At 38.0% G+C, this 25940-nt stretch overlaps 1 protein-coding gene across 4 annotated transcripts in view; it reads right to left on the bottom strand.

Moving 5' to 3' along the window:
* NRIP1 (nuclear receptor interacting protein 1) overlaps positions 1-25940 on the bottom strand; it is a 98804-nt gene that overhangs the window by 15674 nt on the left and 57190 nt on the right. The window contains exon 1 of one of the 4 annotated variants that reach the window (XM_082689196.1): positions 19442-21918. The exons of the other annotated variants lie outside the window; for them this stretch is intronic. The gene's annotated coding sequence lies outside the window, so the exon portion shown is untranslated. Of the gene's footprint in view, positions 1-19441; positions 21919-25940 lie in introns of those variants that run through there. 4 annotated transcript variants of the gene reach the window in all.

The raw sequence follows: 25940 nt of genomic DNA, 5'->3' as shown, positions 1-25940 counted from the left end.
AGGGTACACTCTGTTTTAAAAATGTTCCCCATCTATGAAGACAAGATCTTTGTGCACTTTTTGTTATAAAGCATATTCTGCCTAAAATGTTGTACTCACCACAGAACATGAGAAGAAACTTGTATATATGTATGTGCATGTGTATGCTTGCATATTAATTTGTTATTACCAATCTTTGCCATGTGACAATTTGAAATTAATTTAACTTGCAGGTCCCTGAATCATTCCCTGGTCCCCGACCCTTCATGCCTTTGTACTAGCTGAAATGGAAATTAATCATATAGTTCTCAATATTGGGCCACTTCTTCCCAAATACACAGATTTAACTGCTAACAACTCCAAAGTCTTCCATGATAACTTCCAAATTATAAGAAGAAAATTTTGTTACTGACAACAGCAATAAAAGTGATTCTTAGTGGAATATATTATCTAACAAAACCATGCCTTTTGTTTTAGCTTTTCAAACAACGTATTGAATTTATATTAAATTACATTTATGAACCAAGAGTTATGTGATGAATGTTCCTGTTCTGATCAAGAAATCATCATTTTTGGGGTGCCTGGGTGACTCAGTGGGTTAAAGCCTCTGCCTTCAGCTCAGGTCATGATCCCAGGGTCCTGGGATCAAGCCCCACATCGGGCTCTCTGCTCGGCAGGAAGTCTGCCTCCCTCTCTCTCTCTGCCTACTTGTGGTTTCTGTCAAACAAATAAAATCTTAAAAAAAAAGAAAACTTATTTAAAAAAAAAGATCATTTTTAAGGGCATACAGTGGGGGTAGATTCATACTATAAAAGCTTTCCTTCTTAAATCCAGTATCACCTGCTATAGTTTTATATAATTTGTAAATTATAATGTATGTACATGTAGACGTTCTCAATGATCAGATTTTCATTTTGCAAAATTATTTTTGATAATTAAATAGGTTTAAATGAAAATACCAGAATTGTACTATGGTAGGAAGACTGGGTTTCTCAGTTACAAAGTAGAAAGATAAAAAATATATGTATCCAATGAAATACCACAAAAAGTGGAACTTCCTTTACCAGGCAGAAAAAGAATGTGGGTGTAGTAAAATGACTAGTAATGGATACTAATTAGTATATCAAAATTTGATCACAGAAATCTACTGACATTTTCTTTTAAATAAAGTTACTTATAAAATACACTAGTAATGTCTATTTAGAGGAATCACCTATCAATTAATCAGTTCACCAATTAACATCCTTCTTTACATGCTGCCTGGATGAAAGTGCTGCTTTGCTATGAAAGGTCCATGAACTCTGACTTGATTTTCCAGAAATGGTAAACATCACAATATCATTCTTGCCTGTGTTGGCCCAGAATACAGAGCTTTCCTAATTGAAGGTTTTAGTCAGCCTGAGGCAGAGAAACATCACTACAGACACAATCCCTGGGCAGACAGATATAATGACGGTATCTGTAAGGAAAAGATGTCCATAGCCAACAGGGTCCCACCCCAGGGGATTAATAAACAAAAAACGAGAGTATGCACAATGTACCTGGAGAATTTCTGTCTTTAAATATTAAAGGGTAACATTAAAATATGTTCTTCAACTAGGAAGATGGAGCTACTGGCATACCAACCGTTAACAGGCTATTTATTTAAATGGTTTCATTTTTATTGAAGAAATTGCCACCCATACTTTCCTCCAACCTGTCTTGTGCTCACTGGGCACATAAGCAAATGTTTGCAGCAGTCATCTCAGTGACTATAGGCGGTCACTACCAGTGTGAGCTCCAGCTGTGCTGCTATCCAGGTCTCGGGTCTGTTCAGTCCGTTCAGGGACAGTCTACTTGTGGCCTTTGCCGGGGCACCTGACACTCAGCCACAAATACAGACCCAGGTTGGGCGCAGGGTAGTAAGGAGGCTTTGGAAGAGGCTCCTCTCGAGCTGGAGAAGAAGTGAGAAGGACAGCAGCAATAGAAGTCAGGGCTTTTCTGACTTCGCTCATTAGACCAAAGACATTTCAGAACAACTCTGACTTCAGCAATTAAGATCCTAAAAAACCACCACTACTATCTACCATTAGCATTACTTAATGAAATTAAAACATTTTTACATCAAAAAATCACACACTCTAGCTTTATGAGATTCTCAGGGTATGATGTATATCATTTTTCTTTTTTTGACAGAATGATGATATGTGGAATGGCACATATACACTATTTCGATCACTTCTATGCTTAGTAGTTTGTTCAACTCTAACATCAACGATTGAAATCCTTACATCAATACTTTCTACTATTTATATTTTGCTTGGTTGTTTGGTCCTTATTGTATTTTCAATTATAGCATTTATAAAATAAATTATTTGTTTCATATTTAAATTCCTGTCATTACACATGAATAAGACATAATAATGGGAGAATAATGGATAGAGAGTCAAGAACCTTCTACTCAGTGCCCCTCCCCCATTCACCCACACAGTCCCTACAATCAATCATCCTCGTCTCATGAAATGTATCAGACATTAAAACGCATCAGGTAATACATTTTTGAATCATAAAATAAGCCCCATTTGCCTACTCTCAAGCTAAAGGAATAAGACACCTCTTTTATTCTGTAAGCCTCAGCTGAGGACGTACCCCTTCCTTGGACAGCCTTCCCCGAACTCTGGAGGCTGAGGATAGTTTTCCATTTCTGGGACTCCACAGCACTCAGTAGATCGTTCAATCATCTCATTGCAAAATTGTATTTTATTTGTGTATGCCTGGTCCTCAACTAGAGGGCAAGCAACTTAGAGACAAGCATTGCATCTTTGTCATCCTTGTGTCCCAGCACCCGGCAGAGGCAGTGTTCCTAGTAGAACATGCAACAAGTCAGCCTCTTGGAATCTGAGTCTGTAAAATGAGGGGCCCACTGTCATAACTCTAAAGTACTTTAAGATTTAAGATGATATGGGAGGTCTAGTTTGCTCAGTTGGTTAAGCGTCTGCCTTTGACTCAGGGCATGATCATTGGGTCCTGGAATCCAGTCCTGCATTGAACTCTGTGCTCAGTGGGGAGCCTGCTTCTCCCTCTGCCTGCTGCCCCCGCCCCCCAAGCTGATGTTCATACTCTCTCTCTCTCTGACAAATAAATAAATAAAATCTTTAAAAAAAATGTTTTTAAGATGGTATGATAATGCTATTTATAATGTTTGCTTCTGAATTCAAGATATCCTTTTCCCCTTCATTCTGGATATAAAGTTATAAAAAAATAAATCACAAAATTACAGAGTGATAAAGTATTTTGTCCTACGCAGAAAGTTCTATGTTTGGAAGACAGTGTGACTAGTATTCTGTTAGAAAAAAACAACTTTTAAACATTTTAGAAATATATATCTATTTAGAAGATTTTAGTTTTCACAGGAACATCTTTTTCAACATGTTTATACATATGTATATATAAAAACTGATCATACTCATTGAATTTCCTTTAATTAGTGTCTTCCCAGTCAAGGGTTATAAGATCTAATATGCCCACAGACTATATCTAGAATGGGAAAATGTTTCAGAATACTGGTATCATAAAGCTTTTTATCATATTTCCCCCTTCAAACTGTACTCTATACTTGACAGAAAATTGATTAAAACCTATTTAACATTATAATATTATTTTGTTAAATTTTCATATGACGGAGATATGTGAAGAAATGAAGTTAATACATTGAAAGATTTATTTCCCAAAGCCAGACATACCAAATCCTAAAAAACAGTTATGACAAACTGGGGAAAAGAAAGGTTTTATGAATTAACCTTAATTCACAGCTGTATCAACCACAATTGAGAAACTGTTTCTCTATGCCCATTTTGAAGATCAATCACTGAAATAGATAATCATCATAAAGAACTTGAACCCTTTAAATGATGTGATAAAGATGAAATCAAATTGTCAAAGCTATTCTTAGGATAATCTTTTTCATTTGAACCTTTAGAGCTCTAAGTGTGAGATTTTACTATGTCTGGCTAAATAAAAACAATATCCTACCAAAGTGATTCAATTAGAGGACATAAAAGTAATTGAATTATTTTTTTAAGACTTAAAAACTAAAGAACTAATAACCAATTCAATAAAAACAAATATTATCCAAGCAGGTCTTGAATACTGATGCAGGAGATCAAGCTGTCACTGCTGTGCCTTTTCTACTTTTCGCCCTATCTGCATGGTGCTGTTGGTAGTGATATAAAATCAGGACATTGACTCTTCTGACCCACGCTGAAGGGGTAAACTTCAGGTCTCTTCCTGCTTCCTGGAAAAGTGTTAAAGCCTAAATAATGTGTCTCAGGTCTGAGGAGGCGAGGGAGTCACATGGGTCCAAAATATTAACTTTGATGTAGACGGATAAGATTTTGAAAACTCAAGGTTTCTAAAATGTACAGTAAACCACTCCTAAATATATGTTAAAAACAAAACATACCTTAATGTATTCCAAAAGCTATTTAGTCATTGGCTTTAAAGATACAGAGCTTTCTAATCAAATTCTCGTCAATTCATTATAATTTTTTTTTCTTTTCCTGGCACTTTCTTCACTTGGACTCATGACTTCTTTTTAAAGCTAAACTGACCAACATCATAGTCTGCATAATATCGGGAAAACAAATTTATAGAATTTGTATAAAATTGGTAGAAGAGCTAATTTTTCTAAAGAGAAACCTATTTTCTTGTAATGACTCTACCTCTGGCTATCATTTCCCTAACAGTACGTCTTGCAAATTGATTCTACATACACTACAGGATGAGAATTTAATGGTTGAAAGAGAAGTGAAAGGTCTGCCTAACCAATCATTCCACAGAATGCTTAAGCCCCTTTATAACCCATTTACTAACTCTGATTGTCTAGTTTTTTTCCCCAAAACCTTCGGTGACCATGGACTGTCTTCCAAGGTGCTATATTTTGGAACCAGACAGCTCTGGGTTCAATTTCTAGCTCTTCCACCTACCAAACTATTCTTATCAATTCGTTAGTAAACTGTCTGACTTTAAGCAAGTTAACTACTCTTGAAAGTTTTATTTACAAATGTGCAAAAACCTAGTCGAGCCTCTGTGAGGGCTAAATGTTCCAGTGTTCACGGAGTGCACAGCGCAGTGCCTGGGCACAGAGCAGGCACTCAGTAAAGGTTACCTATTATGTAGAGAATTTGTTTCACATTTGCACAAGTGCAACAGTATAAAAATTCTTCCCTACACTGGGCTATCCTCTTGTCTCCTTTTAGCCTGACGGCTGGTCCTGTAGAGGCCTCAGAAAACTCGGCTAAGCCTGCAATTATCCTTCAGTCCGGAGAAAAGAACTGCCATATTCCACTAAGTCTAGCACTTCGTTAAGTTCTAGGTAAGAGAGTTAAAACTTCATTGTTGACAGGAGTCTAACAAAAAAGACAAACAAAAGAAGACAAAAGTTCTCAGGCTCCAGTCTGTGGTGGGTGCTATAAAGATTCAAGTCTTTTTTTTTTTTTTAATATTTTATTTATTTGACAGAGAGAGACACAGCGAGAGAGGGAACACAAGCAGGGGAGTGGGAGAGAGAAAAGCAGGCTTCCTGCTGGGCACGGAGCCCAATGTAGGCCTCAATCCCAGGACCTGGACACCATGACCTGAGCAGAAGCTTAACTGAACGAACTACCCAGGTGCCCCAAAGATACAATTCTTTACATATTCCGGCTGGCCAAAGCAGTGTCTAAAAAGCTCCTGGGGGCTTTCTGCTACAAACTGTGGACTCCTTTGCTGTTTACTGTAAATTAAAAAGGCCCTGATTTTCCCCAAGTGCTTTAAGCCACATCTCCTCCTCCAATGAAATACCAAGATATATTTCCTTCATTTCTTCTTACGGGGTTGGTTAATAGTATATTATCCTCATTCACATTTTAACGAACAAAGGTAGTAAAGCTAAGAGCAATTGAGTGAGTGGTTAAACAGGCCATTAAGTAGCTCATCCAAACCTAAGTTGGTTCTAGCCTTTCTTATTAGCATGTAAAACTGCCACCCAGTAGAGCGTAAGTGAATTTGGAAACATTTTGGTAAGGCAAATACATTTACAGCACTCTGAAAACTTTGGATTACTTTTTCTACTCCCAAATCTTGTCTCTATTGTCCTGGTCTCTTGGTTTTTATTATAAGGGCCATAAAGCACAGTGGTTCCCTGACTCTGTCATTCATCAGCAGGTGACTCTGGTCGGTCACCTATCCATCCTGGGGCTCAGATTCTTTAGCTGGAAAACAGGAATCACAGTATGTACCCCATAAAGCTGGTGTGAGGTTCCCAACGTTCATGAAGCTGTTGTCTTAAATGAAATACGCATGTAAAACACTTTAGTATAACATGTTTTTTTTTTTAAGATTTTATTCATTTATTTGACAGAGAGGAACCACAAGCAGGCAGAGAGGCAGGCAGAGAAAGAGAGAGAGAGAGATGGGGAAGCAGGCTCCTCAATCCCAGGACCCTGAGACCATGACCTGAGCCAAAGGCAGAGGCTTAACCCACTGAGCCACCCGGGCGTCCCAACATCGGGTATTTTTTAATGTTAACTATTCTTTTCATCATGGCCGTAGCACCAGAACTTTGCAAAAAGAAGAAAAATTTCTTTATTTGCCCGTCATCGCATAAAGTTTCTTGAGAACTGAGATTGTCTTTTGTGCTTGTATCCTGTGCCTAATAGATTAGAGACATTCAAAATTATCTGTTGAATGCTTTAACATACTCTCTAAATATCCTGGAAAACTAACTAACTAAATAAATAAATAAATGCTGTGTATCTATAAAATAATTGAATAACCTAGCTAATTTATTCCTTAATTTTCTAATATTTTATAAGACATGTTTCCATAAACCAAAGAGTTAGTTTAGGTACAAAAGATAGCGCTCATTTCTTTCTGCCCTAGACCTTTTTCGTCAAGTATCTGTTCCCAGTCCCCAGGGCACAGGGAAATGTGGGGACGTTCGGAACCTGCCTAAACTAGATTGATTCATTTCTTCTCTTGGGATGGGAAATTCAGTGAGATGGAAAACCTTCATTTTGGGTTGCTTTAATGAGGCCACAACACACAGATGACAATACCGAGGCATCAGTATGCTGAAAAGAGGAATGAAGGAGGCGATACAGAGAAGCAACGACGAGGAAAGCAAAAGGAAGAAAGAAGAGACAGTCCGGAGTTGTTGAATGGCTTTCCAGTTTCAAGGAGGTGCAACGCACTCTTGTCACTGGGTTCCTGAACTGACTGCATGTCTCTAGTGAAGCCTCCGTACATGTGTTGAGTGGGCCTCTGTCCTGTGCAACCACAGCATCCTCATAATATTATAATAATACTACATAATTATACTACATAATACTACTGTATCTTTTTTTTTTTTTAAAGATTTTATTTATTTATTTGACAGACAGAGATCACAAGTAGGCAGAGAGAGAGAGGAAGGGAAGCAGGAGCCCTGCTGAGCAGAGAGCCTGATGCGGAGCTCGATCCCAGGACCCTGAGATCATGACCTGAGCCGAAGGCAGAGGCTTTAACCCACTGAGCCACCCAGGCACCCCTACTACTGTACCATTTTATTGACAGTCTTATCTGCAATATACCAACACTCTCCTTTACTTTTCCTAGTGCCTTCCCCTCTGGATGGTCTGAGAGCAACATGTATTTCCAATTTTCAAATGGGGAAATGTGATGACACGAAGAGGTAAGTAAGTTGTCCAAGGTCATACTTGGTTTGTAGGGGCAGAGCTGATAACAGAATTTCAAATTCCTTATTCCCAGGAGCTTGAACTCACCCATAAACCAGCTGCCTCCCTTGATGGAACTAAAGTATGCCAATTATCCAAACTGTGTAGGAAACATTGACCAAAACAGGGGTTAATTGGACATTGGTTGTTTTAATTCCATAATCAGCTCTTTCCCTGAGTTACCCTGGGAGTGAATAACATATCTTTTGCAGGAATGGGAAGGAGGCCAGCGCAGGCCATCTGGCTGAACATGTCCTTTCGTCAAGTTATCCCTGCAGCTGTGTGAAACTTACTGATGTTGAGGAACTTTACAGTTTAATTTGTTTTATCATTTTCCCTCCACTCTATTAAATTTGAAAGTAGATAAATATTTTCATATCCGCCAAGCAGCTTAACTGACTCTGAAGTTACTGAATCTACATGAACTTACATATTGTGTGTGTGCATACATGTGCGTGGGCAAAGGGGACTGATATTTTCTGACATTTAAATTGACTTCTCATATTCGAAATGAAAGCAATTCATCTAAAACATGGCCACTGGAAAGGAAATAAAGACTTAATGTTCTTTTCACAGGCAACAGAATATTGGTCTTCCTCTCAATCAAGAAAAAAGGGAACCATGAAAGAACACACGTAGCCCATTTCCTTCTCCACGATCCCGACTTCTTCTACTTTGTAATTTTGCGAAGATGACAACAAATCTGGACTATTAACCTCAAGAGCAGATCCTAAGACCTCAAGGTCAGATTCACATCCATCAAGTCCGTTCAAATCCTGGTTCTAGCACCACTAGCCTAAGGCTTAATTCTCAAGTCTTAAATTAATTTTACTTGTTTCACTCATCAATGTTGCAGGTATTCACAGCGACAACAGTTCCTGGGGTTCACGGGAAAGTCCCATTCTCTATGCTGGGAACTGGATGTGGGAGTGGGACAGGGTGGGTTATTCGTAGTTAACACTGCAGATATTAATGCCTAACTATGATTAAGACTAGGGTTGTCCAAGCCCTAGATGATGGCCCCTGAACCTTTTAAGGCATTGAAAACGAATGTTTGGGGGGGGGGGGCGGAATGCAAGCTTAGAGGGAATATCTTTAACCCAATATACAATCTGGGTATTTTCTCTTAATTGAAAGGTAAGGGTCTGTGCCAGGGAATTACAGTAGGAATCAGACAAAGGTGATAAAATCTTAAGGAAGACACTTGTATTCAAGCTGTATGTGTGAGTGGATATGGAAAATGAATTCCTAAAGTAGAACCAAGCACGAAGGGTGGGTAGATGGGTTATTTTGAAGTTGGCAAGCAAATAAAGACCAGATGGTTCTTGCTCAGAGGGCTCGATAGCAAAATATTAGATGAGGGATCTCGATTCAGCTAACCTCTACCATCTCTAAAAACATACGCCCCTATTTCTAATAGGGTATGGGTACAGCATCTAACAGTGGGCAGCCTCACACTGGGTAGTGCCTGCAGTCAAGCTTCGCTAGTGAAGACTGGCTGGGAAGCTGGGTTACCCTGGCTCAGGCAAGCCCAGGCTGCACCTAAGGGCTGCAGATGCTGCTCTTGTTTCATCTGCTGCTGTCAACTAACGGATATCCACCTGCCTCCAATTCTTAAATAAACGTTGGTGGCTTCTGATCCTAGATTACTGCCTCGGCCAAAATGTTTTGACACTAACTGTCCAAAGGAAGAGTCAGAAAGAACGATTACTCCATGGTGGGATAAATGAGAAAAGAGGCAGAAGGTTCCTCTTCTGTGACCGTTCTCCGACTACTTCTCCCTCGATTCCTTCCTGCACATCACGTAGAATGCCTCTTCCTGTTAACAGGACCAGGGCACGATCAGCTGCAGAAGATACTGAATTTGGCCATCGGGACCAATTCCTGGAACCCTGGAGCTACAATGGATACTGAAGGGGGGTAAAAAGTGACCTCATGTTTTTATCTCTTTGTGCCTCACTCTACTCATTTAAAAGGAGAAGGCTCAACAAGATCGGGTTTAAGATTCTATCTCATCTCCCTCGGCTCTAGCTATTTTAGCTTCTTATTTTAAAGCCCTCCTTGAGAATGTTCTTAGTACAGCTAAGCCCAATCATTCTGCCTTTCTTTCTCTTCTCCATCTTTTAGGACTGATGCTCCTTTCAGGGGGTAAGTATATATGTGTTCCTACTCTAGATGGCATCAAATATCTTCTTTCATCTTCCTTCTTACTCACAAAAGGGAGACTTTTGTAAGTGTCACTCCAATTGTTTTGCAGTTGAGCTTTAGAGATAATTACTCTGGATTTCAAAAGGAAATACAAATACTTGCAAAAAGGATACCAAATTTTCAAAAAGTGACTAGAATAAAAAGGTAATGTACTCTCCTATGTATATCATAATCAGAGTAAACATGGTATGCATTACTCCTTTCACTCTCCCCACAACACACTCTAGAACCCAGGCATGTGAGAAAGATTTGCCAAAAATATTTCCAGTATTAAAGTGGGAGAAACTATAAATATTGTCCATTAACATCTGAGACGGTAAGAAACCGCATCCAGGATTCTTTTCCTTTAAGAATTTTTCCTCCTCTCCCTTGCTTTCCCCTGTTTCTCTGACGAATGTTTTCTCCTCTAGTCTGAATGCACTACTGTACCTAAAGACACTCAGTCTATTTTGGAAATAAATTCCAGAGGCAAGGTTAACACTTAAACAATTTAACTTAAAAATTCAGCTTGAGTGAGGACAGTGGTTTAAAATCCACTCACAGAAATGGCTGATAAGTTTCTGTACCCATTTACATAAGAGAATACCATTCAAACTTTTAAAAGAAAAGACTCAGTGTTTCAAAAAAAAAAAAAAAAAAAAAGTCTAACTGCAAACACAGGTTTGCTGTAAAATAGTTACCAAAGTTGTCTTCCTAAGTACAGTGTCCCCTTCACCCTTTCAAGAGGTATGCACTATAGGAATACTTAGAGTATTCCTTCCAGAATTCTAGAAGAATGACACAAAGCAGGAAAGGGAAGGGGAGGGGACCCTTCAATATACTAAAAATATCTACGATGTATTAAAAACAAGTCCCCAAATTGAACCATATTTTGGTTCTAACTGGATTATTCAAGAGTATAAACATTATGAAGTAAAACTGGTTGGAACACATGTCAGAATAAAGGGACTAAATGCACTTGTGTATAACCAGCAAAATCGAAGAATAAAATTATATATTAAAACCTGCATACTGGCACAAAACTGAGTAAGAATGTGCCCTGAATTTCTACTTTTAACTACACAGTCAAGAAAAACGGTCATCAGATAGTTGCTACTAGTCAAATCTTCTTAGTACACAATTATGACTGAAAAGGGAAAAAAATGATTAAACCTCCTTCAAATCTGTTCAATACCAGTTTTTAGTTGCTAAAAGAAATGCCAACAGAAAAAACACTTCTACAATGGCAGAAGATCACCTCTGTGTTTTGCATTATGAAGTCTTTATACTTTTGCGTTATCTGTGATGGGCCTGGGGACAAAAGATGGTTGGATGGAACCAACAAAAATGGAGACCAGGGGGCGCCTGGGTGGCTCAGTGGGTTAAGCCGCTGCCTTCGGCTCGGGTCGTGATCTCAAAGTCCTGGGATGGAGCCCCCGCATCAGGCTCTCTGCTCAGCGGGGAGCCTGCTTCCTCCTCTCTCTCTGCCTGCCTCTCTGCCTACTTGTGATCTCTGTCAAGTAAATAAATAAGATCTTTAAAAAAAAAAATGGAGACCAGTAACAACAAAAAATTAGGACTGAGAAACTAAACTCCATGAACTGTTACACTGCCTTGGCTACTCACAGGACTAGATACCACTTTAATCGCAAAAGCTTTCAATGCCAATCCTTTAAAATGAAGAAAATTTAAGAGTCAGATTCTCCGCAGTTCACTTTGGAAAGAGCTTGTTTTACATCTTCAAACAATTCGTATCATCAAAAATTCCTTCCAGTTTTCATTTATAAAACATACTGCGAGCTTCAAACACAGGGGCACTGGGGCTCATCCACTAGCTCTGCAACTGTGGGTAAATCTGTCTGCACCTCAGTTTAATATGTAGGGTATCAACCCATCGAAAGGGACAGTTGTGAAGACTGAGTAATGTATATATAACATCCAACACAGCGAGTCCTGAAGAAATGTTAATGTAGTTTCCTTCTTTGTGCTACTTATCTCTCTAGTAGATACTGCTGATAATTTATGTAATTGTTTTAACATAATTTTATATTAGTTAGGCAAAACCTGTCCTTTCCAAAACCAATCAATATAGTGGAAACTAAAGTAAGTTAGTACTATACTGTAAATGTTTTGGATACTCAAGTATTTTCAACAACCTTTTATAAAATAAGACATAGCTATCGAACAGATTCTGAAATCTAAAGTAGAACCACATAACATGTATTTATTGTGACTTGGTATGTTAAGTGATAGGAAATCACTTAATCACGTATTGGTCCTACTGACTCCACTATCCTATTCTCTGTAAGATCATCCATTAAAAGCAAACTTCTAGATTTTTATGCTGTACAGGGAGAACATAAGTGCTGCCTTAACTGTTCCCCCCCATTTTCAGTTAATTAAAGGAAATAAAACCTTTAGTTTACTGAAAAGTATCAGCCTTTTCAGTGATAACACCTGCATCAACTTCAATTTTCTAAAAAAATGAGATTAAAAAAATATTTTATTTATTTGAGAGAGAGAGAGACAAACCACAAGCAGAGGGAGCAGCAGAGGGAGAAGCACATCGAGCTTGATGGGGAGACCGACTCCAGGACTCCAGGACTGTGACCTGAATGAGGGCAGACGCTTAACTGACTGAGCCACCCAGGTGCCCCAAGAACTGTGATTTTTACAAACTTAAGTTTAATTGACCTTTGCTTTTTACAGTGAAAAATACTGTTGACAGTGTAAATGCTTCATAACAGGGATACTGAGAAGATAACTGTTTCAAATATACCTAAAAAATGGGTAACATACCGAAGCTAAGAATTTGGGCTTTGAATCTTAGTTCAGATAGCCACTTTTCTGGGATTCTGGCAATAATGTTACCTATTAAATAAGGCTGTAAAAAGGATTTAATGACATAAAACAAGCAAAGTACATAGTATTGTGGCTGGTATCCTGTAAGTACTCATAAGCGGAAGTAGATTCTATGGTAAATAAACTGTATTCTTTCCCCAAAATTAGGCAAAAAAAAAAAAAAAAAAAAAAAACCAAACAAACAAAAACACAAAAACAAACAAAAAAACCCCACCAAACCCAAAAAACAAACAATGACTAAAACCCCGAACTATATTGACAGGTCTTACATTTTTTCAAAACTATGAAAAATAATCTAAAACCTGTGCCATCACAGAATAACAGTAAAAAGCCAAAGTTATGAATCATTCCCATGTTATTATGTAAGTTGAACAGTGGTCCTTACAAACGCAGCTTCTGAGCCAAAAAAAAACGAATGATGAATCGAACTCACATACACACACACACATACACACACACACACACACACACACTACAGAAAAGGAGCAATCAGATAAGAGGAAATCACAACCCCTATCTGAATGATCGGAGGTTCAGGCCAGAAACTTACTTACTGCTTGCTTAATTACTCTAAGTCTCCGGCGTCTTTTTGCACAAGAGGGAGAACAAACTCTACCAGGAGAATGGTCCGGAGGATTAAAGGCCGTCCAGTCTGATGAAGCTTCTTAAGCCTGAGATCGAGGCTGCACAGACAGACCTGCCCCATCCACGATGTCAGCAGCTTCCACCATATCAGCAAGTAATTCCTTGAACCACAAAGTACTAAGAAATGTTTCAGGCTTGTCAAAACTCTTAAAAATCTTTAGAGCTATACGTGATTTGAGGTATTACCGTTTCCATGAATTACAGTGCTCTGGGAAGCTGGTAGAGATTTAATTGTGTAAGAATTTTAATATTCCATGAACACGGAGAAAAGAAAACTCTTACACATATAAACCTACACCCATGTGTAACATCTACAGCTTTCTAAATTCCATCAGAAGGACTGAGGAACTCACTTACGATTACAGACACGACTTCTTATATAACATTATCTGACAGCTGTTGTGATAACTGCGTTAGCTGTGTGTGTGTGTCCTACTGTAGGAGCTTCCTAATTGGCTCCCCTCCAATACAGTCTCCACGTTGGAGCCAATGCTCTTTGTGAAAGGTAAATCCCCTTGGCTAAAAACCCATAATGGTTTCCTATTTCACTTCAAATCAAGTCTGAATTCCTCTCTGTGGTCCGCAAGGCCCCGTATAACCTGGCTCTGGTGAATCGAACCAATTTTACCTCAAGCCATTTAGCTCCTTGTTCATTACACCCTACTAAGCCGCTGTCCAACAGAAATATAATGAGAACCAAAAATGTAATTTAAATTTTTTTAGTAGCCATACCTTTTAAAAAGTTAAAAAAGGTAGAGCCAACCTGAATAAATTTTATTAACCCAATATACCCCAAATATTTTGATACCAATAGAAAATTCTTAAGCTATTTTATATACTTTTCATCACACCAAGTCTTCTAAATTAACATATATTTTACACTTGGAGCGCATCTCCATTTCGACAAAGCCTGAGTGGCTCGCAGCTACCATACAGGACAGCATCACTTGAGCTACATGGACTTCCCTTGCTGCCAGAACAGGCAGTTCTCCCCGCCCCCCCTTCATGAGATTTCCTTCTCCTAAGAAGGCTCTTCCTTTGACAGCTCCTTTGCCGCCTTCCCCAACTCAGTCTGTGTGTCCCCTCTCTTTCCAACGGCTTCACGCCCTAGCAAAGTACCCAGAAAACACAGTTGTTTTAAGATTTCTCTCATTCTGTAATTTTTTTTCTTGCTTGCTTTTCCTTGCTTTTTAAATATTTGTTTAACGCCTGTCTTTGACCACTATGCTGTAATTATTGTTCCAGGAGGACAAGGATTTATTCTGTTTGCCACAGGCATGTCGGAGACACTGAATTTTTGCTGAGTAAGTGGGGATCTATACATATTCTTAGTTTCTCTCTGACCACACAACTCTCATACTGAATAACAAATTGCAGCATAAGAAATACATATACAAAAAAAAATATATACAATCACTTAAATAATTTATCATGTAAGACAAGTAAAGACGTTTTAAAAAGTATCACTAAGAAATTCTTTGATTTTTATGATTTTATAAAGATCAAAAGAAATAATCACTTTGTTTAAAATTATAAGTACTACCTAATGAAAAAGTTAAATTTTAAACTCAGATCGATCATGAAGGATTTCTAATATTTCTCTTTTCTGTGCCTTCCAGAGAAAGTATCGTGTTAAATGCAATTTATTTAGCATTCATGTTGGTACACTTAGATCCCCTAAAGATCTACAAAAGCCTTAAAATTGCTAGGTAGATCCTACAACTAAAGGGAGAAAAGAAAAGCGTGGAAACTACAAGTGTCGCTGGAAGAACACTAAACTTTTTAGCTAAGATTGAACCAAATTAAACTTTATCTCCTCTAGCTTCTCATTTTCTAAATTATTTGCTGTAATTCTAAACTGAGATCCATGATTTACTTCAGCATTTTACACTGTTACATTGGAAGGTGGTCATTGAAAATTATGCACAGTTTTTAATACATATTTTAATACAGCCAATGCAAATAAATACCACATAACTAACCAGTATGTATTTTTGAGAGGGAATAATATAAAATTACAGACCTTTTTTTTTTTTTTAATGTTGAAATCTGAGACTAAGTGGACAGGTTAAAAAAAAATGGGAATAAGAATATTTATACAGCTTCACTATACTGCATATAAAACACTGTATCATTTATTTTAAAATAGCCAAAAGTTCTATCACATTGTATTATGGTTATCTTGTCAGGGCCTCTGTTATCAATAGTAGCATAAAGAATACATCTTCACAGGGCAAGGTTGTCTTATGTTGAGACACACAAGCCCCTATACACAAAAAATGATCAGATAATTTTATAATGGTCCAAGCACTATTCACGAGTCCTTTCATTTCACTATAATAACCTCAAAAGGTAGATATTTAATAATGCCCATTTTGAAGATGGGCAAACTGAGGTTTAGAGATGTGAAACAGTTTGCTGGTAAACTTTGCTCTGTCCAACTGTTGAATCAAAGAGCTAAGAATGGAGATTCCCCACCCCACCCCCCGCCACCCCCACTTACAGGAGAGAAAGGCTTAGGAACAGTTTATTGCAATTCCTCTGACTTGTCAGCTTTATATAAACTTGAATTTTAAGCATGAGACAGCCAAGTCCTCAAACCACACCTCCAATGCCTACTAGTTTTCCACTACTTCCATGTTTGGCCAGTTTGGTTTCCCATCAGTTCTCTAGTTCCTCACTTATTTCTCTGCTAAAAATAAAATGAGGTTATAAATCTCAGCACAGGTAGATGAAGGCGAGTCTACTCTTATCAGGCACACATTTTGGACAGACTTTCTCATTCTATGACTTGGATACTCATCTGACATGCACTGCTGGGACCAATCTGCACACCCTAACTCCATCCCCACAAGTCCGATATTTCCAAGAACAATCAGAATATTTCGCAAACTTGTCAATTCAGCATTTAATTATGCTTCAAGGAGGCCATGCGAGGCTGGGATCTCCATCTTGGAGGTTCCTATTACCCAACAAGAGTCTCTGTTAGCTGTTCTCTTTCTCTGCTCAGCCATTATTACACTATTAAGGAAAACACTGCCATAAATTATTATATAACAACAGATATTACATGTTTGAGACTGTACCTTTCACAGATTTATTCTACTATAGACACTATAATTTTATATAAAGGTTTTCTCCCTAGTTTTTAATGTCTTTTTTAGTAATATCAATATTTTCTCACTCTTTCTGGTATAAAAATATAGAGGGTCCACATTCATTGGGAGCAATCCACAAATATGTGTGTATAAACTGATATAACAGTTTGCTTTAATTTACATCCTATTTGGAAATGAATTCAATTTTGTTGTGGCTATAAGATTTCTCATTTGTTAAATGTATGCTTTATATTAACTGATTTCTAAGGTTCTTAGAACTCAAAAACTCTGGTCTAAGCTGAGCTAATGGACACCAACTAATGAAAACATTAACTCATTAACTGAGCTTAGAGAATTGTCACCCACATATTCAAAGTTGTCCTCATGAATGACTTTTATTTTATGGCTTAAATTAATAGTCATGATAACATGCCAAATGCTTGTCTTCTCCATATGTTTCATGTACCTAGAAATCTCTGACCCAAGTTAACATGCAGTTTCCTTGGATGTTCAGTGTAATTTGTTGATATTGATTAATAAGCATAATGTACCTAGATTCACAAAATGAATCTAAATAAGAAACAGATTTCATAGTTTTAAAAAACTCAACATCACGGATCAGTTCTGATTTTCGTACTTCCTTGTCCTGTGTTCAGAGGAAGAACAAGATAAAGCAGTCATTTGAATTACTCTGACCGTCAGATAATTCTATAAACACAATCCCTAGGTTGGTTCTAGAACAATGAGTCCCTATTCCTTCAACACAGAGTACTTTCAGAAGAGAAGCTGAGGGGCGCCTGGGTGGCTCAGTTGGTTGGACGACTGCCTTCGGCTCAGGTCATGATCCTGGAGTCCCGGGATCGAGTCCCGCATCGGGCTCCCAGCTCCGTGGGGAGTCTGCTTCTCCCTCTGACCTTCTCCTTGCTCATGCTCTCTCTCACTGTCTCTCTCTCAAATAAATAAATAAATAAATCTTAAAAAAAAAAAAAAAAGAAGAAGAAGAAGAAGAGAAGCTGACGCTAAGTACTCATTCTAGTCCGCACTGTAAAAACGGAACCGTAAATAGACAAGAGAGGAAAAACTAAAGTGTGTGTGCTGGGGCGGGGGATGGATTGGTTAAGCATTCTTTTTTCATTTGACCAAGAAATATTTACTGAGCAGTTATTATGTGCCAGATACAGTAAGAATTTCGGGTACTTTGGTAAACAAAAGAACCAACCTCCCACTCCACCAAAAGAGGGGAAGAACAACAGCTACAAAAAGAAAAGAAAACGTAAAGACCAATTTCTTTTATTGGGTATCCCCTTCTCTGTCTTCTCATTCTGAGCTGGCTGAACATTATATATACACATGCCATGAATTTCTTTTGAGAAGGTGAAAGATTCCGAAATTTTTAAAGTTTGTGAAGTAATTACAAAACTAAAAACTAAAAACTAAAATTAGAACTAGAGAAAGTTTAAAAGATGTTTTATTCTGGAAAATATTCTGGTTCTTAGTGCCATGGTTTATTTTTCCTCAACGTTATCTCAATTTACATTTTTTCAATAGGAAAACAACTACAGAACTAAGTACGTTAAGAGTACAGCAGTAATCATTTGGATGGCTTATATTCCTCTGAAAACATCTCTAGTCGTCTTAAATTTGCCATCAAGTTTAAAAGTTCTTTGAAAACAGCCCTGCCCTTCATGGGTAATAAAGCCTTACATTTTAATCACATCAGGATTTGGTATATTTGTATTTGTTATTTAACAAATGCTTAAAAATATTTCTCCATTCACCCATTATCTATAAAAGTCTCTGAGAGCAAGTCTAGACCAATGTCCCAGACCTCTGATCTTCTGTATCAGGATGTTTTTGTGATACAAAACTAAAATTAGATATGCAGAACAATTACACATTTAAGTGGAAGTGAAATGCAACCTAAAAACTGTAAAGCTATATACTAATTTCAGGAATGTTGTAGTAAACAATGGAAAACAACTTTCCTTTCATCTCTGAGCTATTCTGCTTCCTCTCTGACCGAAATCAAGGTTCTGATTCTAATCGAAGGATCAGGATGGGGACAGAGGCGGCAAAGGGCACTTGCAGTTCACATGTGGCAAGAGGCTCAGACAAGAGGAATTTCTCCTCTCCCCTTCACAGTACAGATTTATACGTAACCTCAAAAGTACAGCCACAACATTTCAAGAATGCCTGAAAATGGCAAGGGGTCAAATTCCAATCAAAGATATTTCAACCATTTTGTGAAATATTAAAACATTTATTGAATTCATACCAAACAACCCTAAATTTTACACTATAATTATCTGACAGTCACATAATTTAAAAAACCCTGAAAAAATGTTTCAATTTCCTACAACAGAATCAGTCCAATGTTCATATAAATGAATGAAATCAGTAAAAGAATAAAGTAAATAAAACATTTCTTAGTTTACTTAATATAGTTAAGGCTGTACCGTGATTACCTCTTTTTTTTAAAATGAAAATCTCTTTTCTTATTCTCTGCACCACGTTATGTAGTACCTTTAACAAGGTAATATACTGAAAATAATTAAAAATCATTTCCTAAACCAACTAGGTTCTCCATGACTTCTCCCATTCATTTTGTGGTTAAAATCTTACAATATTAGCTTGAATTTCATCTCTGCCTGACACGTTTCAAGCAGTGAAGCAGATTAGTGCCTCAGAACACTTTACAGGGTTTCGTTATCAATCAGGGTTTGTTCCTCGTGACGCTTTCAGCGAAATTATCTTACTCGAATGAACTCTCATGGATGGAAGTAAACAAAGCTGTAGCCCACTGTTCTTGCATACTTTCCATTCATTTATTTCCTTTTTCTTTACTTACACTTAAAGCACGTGCCACAGAAAGAGCGCATGTTAAATATTCCTGGAGTGTCACAATATGTAATACAATAAAACAGATTACAACCCTACCTTTCCTTCACAGCAGTGGTGCCAAGCACAGGTACACCGGAGCAATCAATTTGTTCTGCAGACAGTAAGGCTTTCATAGAATACTAATGTAAAATCTCTTTTCTTTCTCCTTTGCCTTGACTCCCCAGTGCCCGGGTCCCGACCAATACTAGGAGGAGGGCGGTATGTCTTCTGCTGAGATAACCACAACTACTAATCAAGTCTACGTGTACAAGGGCACAGGATTAAACCTCCACCAAGCTTGAGTCAGGGTTTGAGAGCAGCTAACACATGCACAGCACAGTCAAAATGAAACACACACACACACACACACGCACACCCACCCACACACACCCACCCATGCACATGCCATGAAAATACAGATGTGTCTACTTCAGTGAACTAATTCATCACACTTTACCACTGATAGTTTCTTTTCTTTTCTTTTTTTTTAATTTCAGGAGCATAAAATTACCTCCTGTTGGACTGGGGGCTTAGATCCAACAGTACCCAACAATAATTATGTTTTTCCAGAAACGAGAATCATGATCAGTATTCTCTGCATTATACTGTTCAGTTTTTTTAAACATGGCATTTTTCTAAATTGGACTATTTAGTACAGTTTACATGGACTTATACTTTCAAGTATTAACACAGGGTTAACGGACTCAGCAAAGATTCTTAGAATTTTGCACCAAAAAGTAATAGCTCACATCCACTCCTTCAAGAAAAGTATGTGCATTACCAACAGTGAAGAGATGTTCAAAAGATTTTCATTTATCTTAAAGTTTTCATACGAAGTATAAACACAAGCTATTTAAAAAAATTTTTTTCAGGTCTCAAAATTATTTAGAAAACATTTTTAACAAAACTTTATAATTATGGTAGTAGCATAGTGGTAATTTTGAGCTCCTAAATTCAAAACACTGAGGTTCCTTTCTATGGGGCATTTTTACTTGGCTTATTCTTCTTTTATCCAAAATGTGAAAAGGTAAGCCAATCACTGAGTAGGGTGATGACAGTAGTTGATAAATATTTTTTTAACAACACATATTACCGTTTTAATTTGCCTGTCTCAAAAGTCGAGGACTTGCAAACGAAGCAATAATTAGGGACAAAACACTCTAGATCATCAAAGAAACTTAACAGGAGGCTTCCTAAACCAGATCTATTTTCATGTACACAAATGCTTTAACACTGCTAGAAAACATGTCCTATTCTGCACACTTTTCTTTAAAAAAAAAAAAAAAAGGCAGCAGGAACAATTAAGAAATACTAGGGCCTTCAATGAAGTATTGCAATAATGTTTGCAATAATGTTTAATCAATACTGATGCATTTGTCCTTGACACACTGACCATGTCATCAGGCTACTGTCATGTGATATCATGTCATTTCCCCACCTGGCTCATGACCTTGTCCTCTAAATGACCTAAAGCTTCCCTCAAGTAGCAGGAGGCCCCTCCCCGCTGTCTCAGCAAGGTCGAATGGGTCAGCGTGTCCTCATCTATAATCCACCACCATTTGTCAGCAGGGAGGCTGGAGGAGGCAGGCTTGCTACAAGGGGAGAATGCCCAATTAGGCAGCTGTCACACAAAGCATAGGCTGCAAAATTATCCCCTGTCAAAAGAAAGAGCAGCTGCGGGTGCCAATTACAGCAACCTTTCAACCCTTTAGGTACTGGAAACTACACAGAAGTAAATGAAGAACAATTAGTGATAACAAATCGATGAATTAGGACAGTGAATTAGAAATTACTAGCAGGTGAGCCTGGGTCATACATGACATAAGGGCACAGCAGACTCCGGGCAAGGGCAGGGTCGGGAAGAATCACACGGACCATCTTCTTGCATATAGATTTTCCCTCTAGCTTTTTCTTTCTGTAAACCTAAAATCCTTTAAAATACCCAGAACCTCAAAGAACACATACCTTCTTACTTTTCAGGGAAGACCCAAAGAAACTGTTTCTTGACTAGAAGAAAATCCTTCAGAACAGTAAGTCTAGTTAACTCTAAGTTGTTCTTAAACAATCTGTCACGCTATTGCCTCAAACTTCAATTTAAGTGTGGCCCACAAAATCTAAAATATCAGTTCAAATAATCACCCTCAAAACATCATCCCTCTTCACCTAGTGCTTGCCCTGATTCTACTTTAATCACACTCACAGGGAAATGTCTCCAAGAGAGTAACCGGGTATGAATTCTGAGAAAACTGTGATGTGGCTATCATTACGCCAATGTTAAATTTCTGTACAGGGTGTGATTCTGTGTACAGAGAAGTAACTGCAGGGTGTGCTTCTGTGTAGGATATGTAGCTAAAAAACCAACTATAAATTACTCGGCTTATTCTGCATTAGGTGTGATATGCATTAAGTCCCAAGCATAGGAAGCTAATTCACTTGGATCTCTCCAAGGAATGTCTTTGCTACTTCACACTGCAAGGCAACAAAGGAGGAACAAAATGGGCAAACAAGCCCCACAAAGGAGAGGGAATCCAGTATGGCTCAGTGTTCATGGACATGGTTTCGTTGTGCCTCAAAAAAGTTCTGTATGGTTAGAAACAACTTTCTGAAAGTCCACTTTAAACTGACACTATTTTTTTTTCTTTCCCTTAGGAAAAAGCATGTAACTTCCCATACTGATTCTTTGAGAGTTGAGAAACCTGAATGAATCTGTGCTACGATTTCTAAAGAAGCAGGGACCAATTGCTCAACTAGAATTCTAAATCACAAATGGGCAAAAGTGAAGGAGACAAGGTGAGGCAATAAAAAGCCCTTCGCTCATCCCCTCCAACACATTATAAATAAATCACGGTTGCCAGAGGGAAAAGTTCATAATTCCTGGCTCCTAAATCAAGTCATTGGATAAAATTTCCAGGAGGGAAAAAAACCTTCTCCATTAAAAGTTTACCCAAGAATTTGATTCGTAAATTACGTTTCACCTTGTTAAAAAGTGGGCATTTACACATTTGCTTTAGTGCAGAAGGCAACCTTCTCAAGTCAAAGGTAAGAATTCAAAGAAAGAAATGGCAAGTAGACTGGAATGAAGGAGTTAATGCCTTTAGAATTCAGCTTCCATCATACATGGGTGACTATCTCTTTAAATAATTTAAATCCTCTCCATCAACTACAAAGCTGTTTTGAAGCCATTTAGCTTTGTTCTTTACATGTGTTCTAATTAAGAAATGACCTTGTCATCACACACACCATAAATCCGGGATTATTTCCTACAGCAAAAAATTCACAGAGTCCCCAAAAAAAGAAAAAGAGGGGGGAAAAAAAAGACTTCTTCCTCAGTTCCTCACTAAAGGAAGTTGTTGGTTGGCTAAACGCTGAAGCAGTTTCACCGCATAATTTTTTTTTGTTGTTGAATGTCACAGGGCGGGTTAGTGTGACCTTGAGCTGCATCAGCGGCACAGCAAGGGTCGAGATGCCTGCAGGCGCCCTTGTACTGGATTTGCAAGACAAAAACCTTCAAACTGGCTGAAGGACATCTTAAATCTCTTCAAAGGTTTTCCGAACTAATCTGGGCTGCTCTTAGCAGGATCTGTGCCAGTGTGAGAGGCAAAATTAAAAACAAGGTCTTTGACAGGATGTTGTCTCCTCTTAACCCTTCCCGAGCAGAACAGAACAAATCACAAGCTTTCTGGAGATATGGTTTACCTAGAAGCATTCTTTCATAACAAATTATGTAAGCAAGCAATCACAAAGGATGGGGCAGCTATTAGCCCTCAAAACTAAACCTCCCCACTGCACTTATTTAAGAATTTGGGTCAATTTTCTTCTTGCCTGCATTTTAGTGTAGTGAATGTAAAACTTAAAGCTCTGTTTGTTTGCTCTTAGATCTGCAGAACAGTCATAGGTTAAGAGTAAGGAAGTATTTCCATCAACGTTAATCTCTAGAATTTTCTTTCTTTCTCTTTTTTTTTAAGAATAAGCTTCTAGCTGGCTAAGTTGCTTCATACGTATTACATATAGCTCACCACAATTACAACAGGTAAAGAAAATTACATCATACATTTACAAATTTCTTATATCTAACATGATGGATACACTGCTAAAAGGAAGAAATCAGAATAGTGAAAATGAACATACTTTAAACAAAGCAATGTCAGGCTTGTTACAAAAAATCAGTATCAATGCCAGCACAGGGTGTGAGTCTTCCCTGGCAATGCTCTCAAAGTTTAATTTAGTAGCTATGCTCCCAATAGTCTAAGGGAACAAACACTGTAACACTGATTTTAAGATACTGCATTTTAAGTATCTCTGTACCTGTAACATGTCTGTTTGTCATCATCAGATATAAGGTATATCATAATTCGTTGTAAAGAGCATTTAGTAAAAGGTACAGAATTTGTTAATGTTCAATAGGTTTCAAATCATGCCCTTCCAAAAAAAAAAAAAAAAAGTCTAAGTAAACTGAAGATTATGCTGAGTAACAAGGACACTTTCACTAACTTGAATTCTTTTTTTTTTTTTTAAGATTTTATTTATTTATTTGACAGAGAGAGAGAGATCACAAGTAGGCAAAGAGGCAGGCAGAGAGAGGGGGAAACAGGCTCCCTGCTGAGCAGAGAACCTGATGCGGGGCTCTATCCCAGGACCCTAGGATCGGGACCTGAGCTGAAGGCAGAGGCTTTAACCTACTGAGCCACCCAGGCACTCCCACTAACTTTAATTCTGATAGGCTTTCCTGAATGGGACAGGAAAAGGGCAAAGCAGTACCTAGGTAAGTAGATAACGCATGAAAGTGAACCATACATGTGAATTTCTTTAGTACCTGTGCAAAAGGAGAAAAGAGTATATATACTGTGCTAAATGCTTCAGCTAGAAAACTGGTGTTTAAAAAAAAAAAATAAATAAAAGAACTCTAAGGATGCAGAGTGAGCAGTAACTAGGTTTTCCGTTCACAGATACGTGTGCCCTAGGTGATGGTCCGTGATCATTAAAAAACAAGGAAGGTCTGGCCAGGGAGAAGAGAAAGGCGCCACTCTGGGTTACATAAATAGGCAGGGAAGAGCTGAGTGTGATACAGGAAGGGGGTGGTCCAGTGTGACTAGAGATTAGGCTGAAAATGCAATTGGGACCAAGGACTTTGAATCAAGGCCATGCCAAGGAGCTAGCCTTTATCTGGTGGGCAGTGGAAGGTTTACAGGCAATGGTATGATTAAATGCATGCCAAAAACAAAAACAGAAGTTGTAGAGTCATTGATGGCTTGGAGGGGAGAAATTGGGATGAATTCGTGCAGAGAAGAAAATATGGTCAAAATATGACAGGGGCAGGAATGTTGAAGAAAAAAATTAACTGAAAAATAAATAAAGGCTGGTTTGAATATTTAGAAAGCAATTTATAGAACATAAATAGTGTTGTAAAAAAGGGTTTTTTTTGTTTTTTTTTGTTTTTTAAAGATTTTTTATGTATTTATTTGACAGAGAGAGATCACAAGTAGGCAGAGAGGCAGCAGAGAGAGGGAAGCAGGCTCCCTGCTGAGCAGAGAGCCCGATGCGGGACTCGATCCCAGGACCCTGAGATCATGACCTGAGCCGAAGGCAGCAGCTTAACCCACTGAGCCACCCAGGCGCCCCAAAAAAGGGTATTTTTAATAGCAAATTCATTAAGTCAAAAAATAATGAAAATAATTATTATATCTGAAGCCCACATTTGTAAATCATCTTGTTGACATGATTTGTACAAAGTTTCATGATAACTAAGAACTCCTTTAGAGGAATTTAGGGAACAGTCAGAATCAGAATTCATTGAGATTTGAATTGTGTACATTTCAAACCATAATCTTCATTAAGTATCAGGTAGGGATTGTTGTTTATGAAGGCAGCAATATGTACCTTTTCATAATAGTGTGAAGGCATATCTCCCTTGGGTATAAGACAGAGATGTCTGGCTTAAATCATAACGTGGTTGATGAGGCTACCATATTATGAAGCATTTCATCAACACTAATGAGCACAAAATTAACTCTGCAAACATTTATTGAGTATGTACTATGTTTAGAACTCAGAATTAAAAAATAAAAAGTCCCCAACATTCTATCAGCTTTGTGCTTCTAGTGTGTCACTTACAATGATAAGTCCCTAAATTATAGTTCACACCATCACACCATTACACAATAAAAAGCCTATTAGTAAAAAGAATATTGAGTTTTCAGGGAATCAGTTCTCAACTAGCAGCCATCTTGGTATTCCCAGGCAGCTGACAAGGTATACAGAGAAATCCCAGAACTCTCTGGGAAGACCCAGTACCCATGCAATTTGAAGAGAGTCGTCAAATTCTCTGGAGACTGACTGTCCTGCTAAGACCTCAGAAAGAATTTAACAGAGTATCAGCCAAAGTAAGAGGGTAGGGAGTAAAAAAGAACAGGAGTCACCAGGGCCAAGAACCTATCTGCCAGAGAGCAGACTGTACTCTCAGAAAAGGAAAGCCAGCATCAGGGATCAGGTTGAGGCAAGTGGAGGGGAAGGTCAAACAAAGGAGAGAAGAAAGATTCTGAAGGGAGTACTTCTCACT

This window comes from Mustela nivalis (assembly GCF_964662115.1).
Source record: "Mustela nivalis genome assembly, chromosome: 1".
NCBI lineage: Eukaryota > Metazoa > Chordata > Mammalia > Carnivora > Mustelidae > Mustela > Mustela nivalis.
This window is presented reverse-complemented; position numbering and strand designations above follow the sequence as displayed.